Source organism: Neofelis nebulosa, chromosome 2 (assembly GCF_028018385.1).
Source record: "Neofelis nebulosa isolate mNeoNeb1 chromosome 2, mNeoNeb1.pri, whole genome shotgun sequence".
NCBI lineage: Eukaryota > Metazoa > Chordata > Mammalia > Carnivora > Felidae > Neofelis > Neofelis nebulosa.
The window spans coordinates 125,603,514-125,614,479 of NC_080783.1; the positions used below are offsets into that span (position 1 = coordinate 125,603,514).

At 37.9% G+C, this 10,966-nt stretch overlaps 1 protein-coding gene across 1 annotated transcript in view; it reads left to right on the plus strand.

Moving 5' to 3' along the window:
- Positions 1-4,977: 4,977 nt before the first annotated feature.
- SLC16A1 (solute carrier family 16 member 1) overlaps positions 4,978-10,966 on the plus strand; it is a 62,681-nt gene continuing 56,692 nt past the window's right edge. Inside the window, exon 1 of the mRNA XM_058716176.1 lies at positions 4,978-5,101. The gene's annotated coding sequence lies outside the window, so the exon portion shown is untranslated. The remainder of the gene's footprint in view (positions 5,102-10,966) is intronic.

Here is a 10,966-nt window from a genome sequence, read left to right on the forward strand (position 1 = left end):
CCAGCAATTGCAGTACTAGGTATTTATCCAAAGGATACAGGTGTGCTGTTTTGAAGGGGCACATGCATCCCAATGTTTATAGCAGTGCTATCGACAATAGCCAAAGTATGGAAAGAGCCCAAATGTCCATCAACAGATGAACGGTTAAAGAAGATGTGGTGTACACACACACACACACACACACACACACACACACACACACACACACAACGGAGTATTACCCGGCAGTCAAAAAGAATGAAATCTTGCCATTTGCAACAACGTGGATAGAACTAGAGGGTATTATGCTAAGTGAAATTAGTCAGGGAAAGAAAAATATCATGACTTCACTCTTATGTGGAATTTAAGATACAAAACAGATGAACACAAGGGAAGGGAAGCAAAAATAATATAAAAACAGGGAGGAGGACAAAACACAAGAAACTCTTAAATATACGGAACAAACTGAGGGTTGCTGGAGGGATTGTGGGTGAGGGGATGGGTTAAATAGTAAGGGGCATTGAGGAAGACACTTGTTGGGATGAGCACTGGGTGTTATACATAAGGGATGAATCACTGGGTTCTACTCCTGAAATCATTATTGCACTATATGCTAACTTGGATGTAAATTTAAAAATAAATTAATTCATTAATTAATTTTAAAAAAGTGTGAGACAATGAAAGGGGTATTTTGGGAAAAAATTAACATAGCATAAAATGTGTCAGATGTCAAGGTGACCATCAAGACACTATATGCCTCAGAACAAATGAGATGATGCAAAGTACCCAGCACAGTTCCTGGCACTTAATGAAAATGTTGGTTCTCTTCCCTTTGCATGTGGATTTTACTGTTTACAGCCTGCTTTCGTACATATTAGCCCCCCACCCCAAACCTTAGTAATTTCCCTCAGAGAAGTAACTTGACCCCAAAAACAGTACTTCTGAAAAATGGCAGGGTTGAGAGTCAGACTCAGACCCCAAAGCGAGTTCTCTCCCTGGCACCCAAGACTCTTCTTACTGTGCTGTGTTAGACGGAAGATTGTGTAGGCCTGGATCAGAGTGCTACAATGAGATGGAATCAAAGAATGATCTTGAAGCTCCCGCATAGCTGAGCTTCCTGGGGACTTATTATTGTTGTTTTTTTTTTTAATATCTTAATTTTATTTAAATCCAAGTTAGATAACAGTGTAATAATGGTTTCAGGAGTAGAATTTAGCAATTCATCACATACATATAACTCCCAGTGCTCTTTCTGAGGCCTTATTATTATACACCTTTATTTGTAAAACACAACAAAAAACTCAATACTTTATTTTACCTATTCCAAGATACATATACTGTCACCTTTTAACATCTCTGAAATTGAGACAATTGGTGTTCTTCAGCTGTTTCCACCACTATGCACTTTCGATATCACTGCTATTGTCTGCTTATCTGCAAATTTGGTTGTTCCTCCTGGTTGAATGATTGGACAACTAAAACCCAGGGACATTTCAGTCAGCCAACCACTTAAGCAACATTTGCACAAGAAATATGATCCTAGTTGTTGTCTGAAAAACTTCCATTGACACCTTTTTGTATATAGCTTATCAGGCACAAGAGCGCATCAACATCAAAATTTGCGGAATTGATGCCAGAAGGTTTGAAGAAAATCTTACCCCCAAATGGAGCCCTGTTTAAGGACTGCTGCATTGCCACTGCTTTTGGTGGCACAGAAGGTAGCACTGTATTGAAAATACAGTATATTGGGGCACCTGGGTAGCTCAGTCAGTTAAGTGTCTGACTTTGGCTCAGGTTGTGTGTTCATGGGTTCGGGCCCTGTGTTGGGCTCTGTACTGACAACTGGAGCCTGGAACCTGCTTCAGGCTGTGTGTGTGTGTCTCTCTCTGCTCTTCCCCTGCTCATGCTGTCTCTCTCTCTCTCAAAAATAAATAAAACATTTTAAAAAAAGAAAAATTCAGTATATCAATTATTCAGAGTTGAAAAGTTATTCGTTAGATATAGACATTTTGGACTACCTTAACTGAATTGTTCTGTTTAATGCACAGCTTTTAAATATAACAAAAATCAATTTTACATACACCTAAATAAGCCCTTTAATAAGGACTGAGTGATAAGAAAGTATTGTGTAACAGATTAACTTGTATCATTAGTTTCTTAGTGGACTATAAAATAATGGTGTGCTCTACAATCTGTGGTGTCTCAGATTCAATGAGAATAGTCATATTATATTTGTGTGTTTCATGGTTTATATATTAACTCATTTTGGTCATCATAATAACCTTGTAATATTAGCAGCAAACTATTAGCCCCAATTCTATCCATGGAAAAATAAGGCAGATTAAATAACCTATTCAAACAGCCAGGATAAGGACTCATCCTTATTTAGTCCTCTAGAATAAGCCTAAAATCCTTTTTTCCCTCTAAAGTTACAAGGCTGATATCAATCTTACTACTATATATATAAAAAAAAGGCAGCTCTGATGAAAATGAACATAGTAATTCAGGAAAAACATTGAATGTGCCTCCCTTTTGGCAAGGAAAGTGAATTGTCAGAGTTTTAACGATAATAAATCACTATTACAAACAGCCTACTACTCTGCCTAGCACATAAAAGATGTTAAATAAATAATACATGTTGCATTACTCAGGATAGCTAGTGCTGGCTTAACCAACAAAACTTAATTCAGCTAACGCTGAATCTTCTGTGGCTTAACCACCAAAACTTTGTCTCGTGCAGGTCACAGATCTAGCACAAGTTGGCAGGCAGTGAAAGCTGTGTGTCACTCTATTCCACACCTTTACGCAGTAGCCAACATGACTCACATTCTACCATCTTCTAGCTGCACCAAGTGGAACGTGTAACCTCCAAGATTGCTGTGACGGGGTAAAAAGGGTTAGGAAAGGCACATGGGCTTATAACTTGTCTGGTCTGAAAGTGACGCCCGAAAGGGATACACATCACTTCTTTCACAGGCCATTAGGCAGAAGTGATCACAGGACCCTAACCTACCTGAAGGGAGCTGGCAAAGCAGCAATAGAATATTTGGTGAGTACTATCTATACCACAGTAGTCCTATTTCTTGAGGGCAGGAATCTTTTATTTACTGGTATTCCCAAATATCTAGAATTGTGTCTGGCCTACAGTGTTCACTAGCAATTATTAAATGAATAAATGAATGAATGAATAAATGGCATCTGAAGCTGCTTTTCCTCATTTTAACTACGAATCTGCAGTTTCCAGGTAGAATTAGATATTCAAGTTCAGGTTAATATTTCAGAAACACCTAGTGTTAAAAAGAAGAAGCCAGTTTGATAAGAAGTTATTTGAAGTTGGCACACTCATTCTTAAATGTAATTACAAATTACATGAAATCTTTTCTATGGGAGCTTAATGATTCTTTAAATTGACAAAAATATGAGGAAATATAATACTGAACTCTAAAAGCCAGTTTGGGTTGTTGGTTTCATTTAACAAATGAACACAGACTGCAATCTTCCCAAAAATGATTGCTTAGGGAGTTGGGAACAATTTGCCAGGATAAGAATTTAGATTGTGGTGATACGAGAAGGCAAGCAGCAGTCAGGCATGGGGAAGGCACAATAAGTAGCTGTCCTTTTGGCTCTAATTCAACACCTGTTCTTAACATTACCCACATGATTAGGAAGGCACAGAAGGTTCAATATTTGGTTTTCACAAAGGAATCTCAAAACGATTATAAGATGTAATTCATCATTTATTCAGAGCACCTGGGTGGTTCAGTCGGCTGAGTGTCTGACTTTAGTTCAGGTCATGTCTCATGGTTTGTGGGTTCAAGCCCCACGTCAGGCTTTGCACTGAGAGCAAGGAGCCTGCTTGGGATTCTCTCTCTCAAAAATTAATGGGATTCATGCTCTCTCAAAAAGAAACATTTTAGAAAAAGATGTAATTCATCATTTATTCAACTAATGTTTATTAAGCACCAAATACGTGCATGCAGAATGCTTGGTACAGGAGATTCCAGTGCAAAAGACAGATATGAGTCCTACCCCAATGGAACTTATGATCTAATAGAGAAGAGAGACACTGAACAACTATTATAATAAGCATGACATAGGTTACAAAAGGGGAAGTAACAGGTGCTATTGAGTGAACTGGGAAACTATTGGTCTTCAGCAATAAGAAAGTAGGGTCAGTCAGGGAAGATCTCAAGAACAGGTGTTTCAGTTTAAATCCAGAAGATAGGGAGGATTTGGCATGAAAAGTCAGGGAAAGAGAATTCCAGATGGAGGGAATAGCTTGTCTTCTCAACCCCACTGTGAAATCTCAACAGGATTACGTGCTCAATCATATAGCTGGAGAGATGGCAGAAATGACTTCTTCAAAGGATGCTGTTTAATAAGTAGCTTAATTAGGACCATAAGCCATATTCGTTACTTTACAGAGCAGGGCACACAATTGTAGAAAGTAGGCTCTTTCCTGACTCAAACGTAGCTAAGCCAGTCACTCCTGTAGTCCATCAGGTGCATCAGTCAGCCATGAACCAGACTGATGTAACAGATATAAATTTTCAGCCTGTTTCACAGCGTTCAGGATGAGAACTAAAGAGCCCTAAAGGCTTTCATGCAGGAAGGGAGGGGTGTGGTAGCAGAGGGGGAAGCTTCATTGGTGAGAGCCAAGCGCTAAAAGCAGCTGCGTGTGACATTTCCATCAACAGCACTCCCTCCCTCATTGTGTATGAGACACACATCAGATGTTCTGGTTTATGATTTCAGCTTCAGAGTACATACCCTTCGAGGTCCAAGCTCATGTATCTCTTCCTGGCATGGTGCCTGCTAATTAACTGGACTAAAAAGCTCATCTGAGAGTGATAACCAAATGCTGAGAATATTGGGGTCCCTTTCTCCTACCCTTAAGGAGGTCTGGAGTCTTGGTTGAGGCAGGCCGACATGTCCAGCCTCTGTACTTGCTAGAAAGTGACAAAGCACAGGCCACCAAAAAGATTCTGTCCAGATGCCAGAACCGTATCAGAACACAAGGTCACATACAGCTGCTGTCTTCCCCCGTTTATATCAGCCTGGAGGACAATCCATTCTCTTTCCCTTGGAGGACACAGTAGAGGCAAACTCTTGGAGGTCCCAGGTAAGTGCCACTTTATCTGTTAGGTAGACTAGACCTAAGGAAAGCTAAGTCTTTGCCTTTTTGTATTGTGTTTACCTCCCCAGGTAAATTAAGGTAGAAAAAATCTATTATTTTCAGGGGAGATAACAGGAAAGCCCTTATAGGCCTTTGCTTCTTTGATTCAAGAGCACACTGAGATGTCAGTAAATGGTATGTTTGCACACCAAAACTTAAAAGTGTTCATGATGTTCTGATCATTTGAAAATGTATTACTTTAGAGATTTCTGTTAAGTTTTGGTGGTTGAAATCTGTTACTTGTTCTAAAAATGCTGGGTCATATAATCTCATATTACTTTTCCAAATATGTCATGCAACTATAAAAACCACTGTAAATGGGGCGCCTGGGTGGCTCAGTCGGTTAAGCGTCCGACTTCAGCTCAGGTCATGATCTCACAGTCCGTGAGTTTGAGCCCCGCGTTGGGCTCTGTGCTGACAGCTCAGAGCCTGGAGCCTGCTTCAGATTCTGTGTCTCCCTTTCTCTCTGCCCCTCCCCTGCTCATGCTCTGTCTCTTTCTATCTCAAAAATAAATAAAACATTTAAAAAAAATTCTTTAAAAAAAAACCACTGTAAAATAAATGTCAGAGAGTTTTCTTTTTAAAGAGCAAAATTACAATAATAACAATAATTTGTTCTAATCCAAATGACTACAATCTCTGAGCATCAAGGCTGCTTGTTTTATCACTGGGTGGCCACATTTATATAGGGTTTTTTTTTTGTCAGAAATCTTTTCATAACCAGACATTAGGCCCAATTTTAGATGATTTGAAAGACGGGTTGGCTTTGGAAGAAGTATGCTAAAGTTAGTAGTGAGGTTTTATCACAGTTTCTTAGTCCACATTATTCCTCAACTGCCACAAGTCCATGTCTGAAGTAGTAATAACAACTTCTCAGTTTAGGGCAAAGTAACTCCTGGTAAATTCATTATTTAGTCTACAGATATTCAAAGAAAATCTACTATATTCATTGTACTGAATAAGACATGATTCCTGCCTTTTAATATGCAATTTAGTGGAAGCTATTTATACACTAGACTGTAAACTCCAAGGTCAGGTTTTGGGTCTGTTGCAATTACCACTTTATATCAAAGTATAGCAGTGTCTGTCTTATGGTAGGTGCTCAGTAAATATTGGTTGAATGTGTATATGTATGGACAGATATGTATACGATGCTACTTTTTTAATATGTGTGTATTACATTCTTTGACAACCACATTGTTGATTAAAATCTCATAAACATTTCAACATCATCCATCAATAACTCAGATTTTAGTAGGGGCCATGGAAATAGTTGATTTTCATTTTTACTTCTTGTAATCAGTCTGTGGCCTTGAGGAAGGTTAATAGCACTGGCTGGGGGAAAAGAGAGAGTATAAGAAAAAGGGATATTTAACTCACTATCCTGAAGTTGTATTTCAAGGTTTTATTTCCAATGGGCTATCCTGAAGATAAGTACAAAGTATGTATGTATTTTTTTTTCTTGGCAAATGCAGATTCAAAAATAGGAAGAACAGTTATGTTACTACGTTTATTTGAGATATCCTGTATCTTAAACCTTTTCCTCTTTATCCTAAACTTTTTCCATTTCCATTTTTCAGACTTAAAAAACATAGTTGCCAACTATGGCATTATAACACATAAGTAGAAAGGAAGAAAGATGAGATAAAGATCAATCCAAGTATTGTTTGAATTCTAAACACTCTGTGGCCTTGGTTAAGTTTGGACTTAATTTTTTCATCCATAAAATAGAGGGAGTTGGGTTATTTCTAACCTGTCCTCCAGTTTGAATTTTCTGTGATTTCATCTGACAAGCAAACTCTCCCCTTTGTCATTCTTGTCGTTTGTGGAATCCTCAATTTTATCCAACTTATTTTTTAATCACCACAGATGCTCAGAATAAAATAGCTTTCTCTATATAGAATGTATGCCTTTTTTTTTTTTTTTTTTACCCCAGGTAATCATGGCACTACTTGAAATTATAAAATATATCCAAATAAAAAAGATAATACCACTCTATAATCTGAGTTATAATCTTCTAATATTACTTTAGTTTTTTATGCGTATTTGTTAAAAAAATAAAATTGTGATCACTTTGTACTTATTTGAAACCTACATTTTGTTGTTGTTGCTTTAAGAGAGAGAGAGCATGCTCACATGTGTGAGCAGGGGAGGGGCAGAGAGAGGGGAAGAGAGAATATTCCAAGCAGGCTCCATGCTGTCAGTGAAGAACCTGACACAGGGCTTGAACTCACAAACTGTTAAATCATGACCTGATTGGAGGTCAAGAGTCGGATGCTTAACTAAGTCACCTGGGCGCCCCTCTCATGCTGTATTTGTAATCCACTATTAAATACTACAATTTAACTCATCTATTATTGTTAGACATCTAGGTTATTTATAATCTGTGTTATAAGTAACACTGTAGTGAACAAATTTGTACAAGAATAAATGATTAGTTCTTAAGAATAAATTTCATAACTAGAGTTACTCCCACTAGCAATTTTTGAGTGCTGGTTTCCAGACACCCTGGGGGTTATAAAACAGGTTTTATAGTTTTTATTTATATTTCTTTTCTGTATTTGTTTTTATTTTAGAGCTAGAGGGAGAGCGAGGGAGAGGGGTAGAGGGAGAGAATCCTAGGCAGACTCCACGCTCAATGCAGAGTCGGATGTGGGGCTTGATCCCACAACTCTGGTATGACCTGAGTCAAAATCAAGAGCCAGACGCTCAACTGACTCAGCCACTCAGCTGCCCCATGAAACAGGTTTTATAATTTAAAGAAATCCTTGCTAATATGCCTTGTGAAAAAAACCTTGAGGTTCTAGGCTTTGTAATTTAGAGGAGCCCTTGTCAATATACATATCTGATTATTACTGAATATTTTTCTATTTGGCTTTGGTCATTTGCACTTCTTTTTTTGGTTAAGTGTCTACTCCATTACTGTGTTCATTTCTCCACTTGCTCACCACTTTCCTTTTTGAGACACCTCAAAATGCCTCATTATTTTTGATGGGATAAATTTTATAAGGTACCCTGCAGATTCAGGGAGATTCAAAGTTGTTTTTGGAGATCATAATCATCATAATTATGGTCCCAGACCAAACTTCAACTAATGTCCCCCCCCTTTTTTTTAGTTTTCCTCTGGACTATCCATGAACCACTTTATGATTTTGTTTTGCATTTTATTTATTTTTTAATTTTAACGTTTATTCATTTTTGAGAGAGAGAGCGAGCGAGCATGAGTGGGAGAGGGCCAGAGAGGGAGACACAGAATCCAAAGCAGTCTCCAGGCTCTGAGCTGTCAGCACAGAGCCTGATGTGGGGCTCGAACTCACAGACCATGAAATCATGACCTGAGCTGAAGTTGGGCACTTAACCAACTGAGCCACCCAGGCGTCCCTGTTTTGTTTTGCAATGTAAATCACAAACTTACCAATAAATCCTTTGAGGACTCTTTTCTGGAGCACCATTCCCAGCAACATTTTAAAAATGAAGTATCTTGAATTAAAATACTGAGAACTTCATTAATTTTGTGCATTGAAACATTAATAAATCTTAAACATTGGTAGGCCAATACCAGATAAATTGGCAGGACATTAGCACATTGTGGGTATTCAATTTTAAATGTACAACTTATTATAGTGTATGTATCAAAATTATGGCAGCAAAAGAAAAGATTTACATTCAGGTATGTACCTACAATTTGATTCAGCACATTGTGTGTATGGACTAGCTAGGTAAATAAATAGGCAAACACCTTGAAGTGGCTACCTTCACCAGAACTTAAAAAAAAAAAAAATAATAATAATAATAATAATAATAAATAAATAAGTCTTCTGTGGCCTAACAAATGTGGTGCTCTTTAGAGCCTTTAGGATATTAAGCTAGAAGCACTGGAAACCCACAGAACCCCCTTGCTGGGCTCTGACTTACTGGCTCAGCAGGTTATTGTTGATTGTTGATCATTCAAAAGAACAAGTTGTAACTCACTGGCCACGTACGGAATAACAAAGCACATCTTCACATAACTTACTGTCCCTTTACCTTTCTCTGAGCCTGTGTCTATTCTTTTTTGGAATATATCTTTTAATTTCTCTTGTATTTTGGGTTGTTTCATGTGTATAACTATTTTTAGAATTTGTTTTTTAGAAAAGACAAAAGTTTGTGTTACTTTTTGATTCTGTAACAAACACTGTCCTTACTGACATTAAGGAAATCACTTCAAGGTCTTTTCTGGGACATCCTGTTTTTCAACTAACACTTTAATATTGAAATGTGTTGGTTGTGATGTTGAAATTAATCCAATGTACCAAAAGAGCAATAAATCTTAGAACCAGTTAAGTGAAAAACAGAGAGAAACATGGGGTGCCTGGGTGGCTCAGTTGGTTAAATGTCTGACTTTGGCTCAGGTCATGATCTCATGGTTTGTGAGTTCAAGCCCCGCATAGGGCTAATTGCTTTCAGCACAGAGCCTGCTTCAGATCCTCTGTCCCCTCTCTCTCTGCCCCTCCCCTGTTGGTTTTCTCTCTTTCTCTCTCAAAATAAACTTAAAAAAAAAAAGAGGGACAGAATATTATATGCAGTATGCCACCATAACATAAAAAATGTGTATTTATATACATAGAATATACACAGGATACAAAGTACCAAAATGTTAGTATTAATATTGGTTTTCCACCAGGTGAAGTGAATGGCTGGGTATCAGGGGTGCAGGGTTTCCTTTTCACTGTATACTTCTTGTACCTTATAATTTTTATTCCATGTACAGGAATTAACAATTTAAAAATAGAATTTAATAAAAATTTTATTACACATAGTAGGCACTCAGTAAACACGGAGTGAAAGACTAAATGAATAAATGGATGAATTAAGTAAAATGAATCAGTGCCTTACACTTGCCCTTGCACTTAAAACTTGCACAAAAGCCTTGTGTAATCCATAATGTATAGCAGTGGCGTTATGTGCCAAAACCACAGCAAAGTCTTAAGGCTGTAAATGGTCAATATCTGTAAATCTTCAGAAATGGCAGAATTGTGATATCACCAAGAAAGGAGCTTTGGTTGGCAGAACAGCATTTTTGTAAGTGTGTTCTAGGCTAGTGCCTTAAAAATTCCTCAGTAAACAAAGCCAGATTATCCTCCACCCTCCAGGTCTGTGAACCACCACTCTGGCAGAAACACCTCTTGTGGTCTGGAAGAAAGTGTACTAACTCCATTATTAAAGAGTCAGGTCCCAAGCTTGTCTAATGGCAGTTTTATCAACCTTCATCTCACTGCTAAGCAGTGCAATTTCCTAATTACATGAGACTGAATGGCTTTTTAAAACAGAAATCAAGACCAAATGGGGAGAAAAACTATTATCACTTTGTTAGATTTCTAAATGGAAACAACCCATTACTCTTTATTATATTACAAAGAAGTTTCATAATGTAGATGGTCCCTGACTTAGGATGATTGGACTTAACGATTTTTTTGACTTACCCATGGTGTGAAAGTGATACGTTCAGTAGAAACCTTACTTCCAAATTGTGATCTTTTTCCTGGCTAGTGATATGCATGCAGTATGATCCTCTCCCATGAAGCAGGGCAGGGGCATTGAGCTGCAGCTCTGTCAGCCCTGTGATCGTGAGGGTAAACAACCCTGTGCTTACAGCCACTTTGTACCCACACATCCGTTCTGCTTCTCGCTTTCAGTATTCAATAAATTACATGAGATATGCAACACTTTAGTATAAGATAGTCTTGTGTTAGATGATGTTGCCCAACTGTAGGCTAACATAAGTATTCTGAGTAGGTTTAAGGTAGGTTAGGCTAAGCTATGATGTTCAGT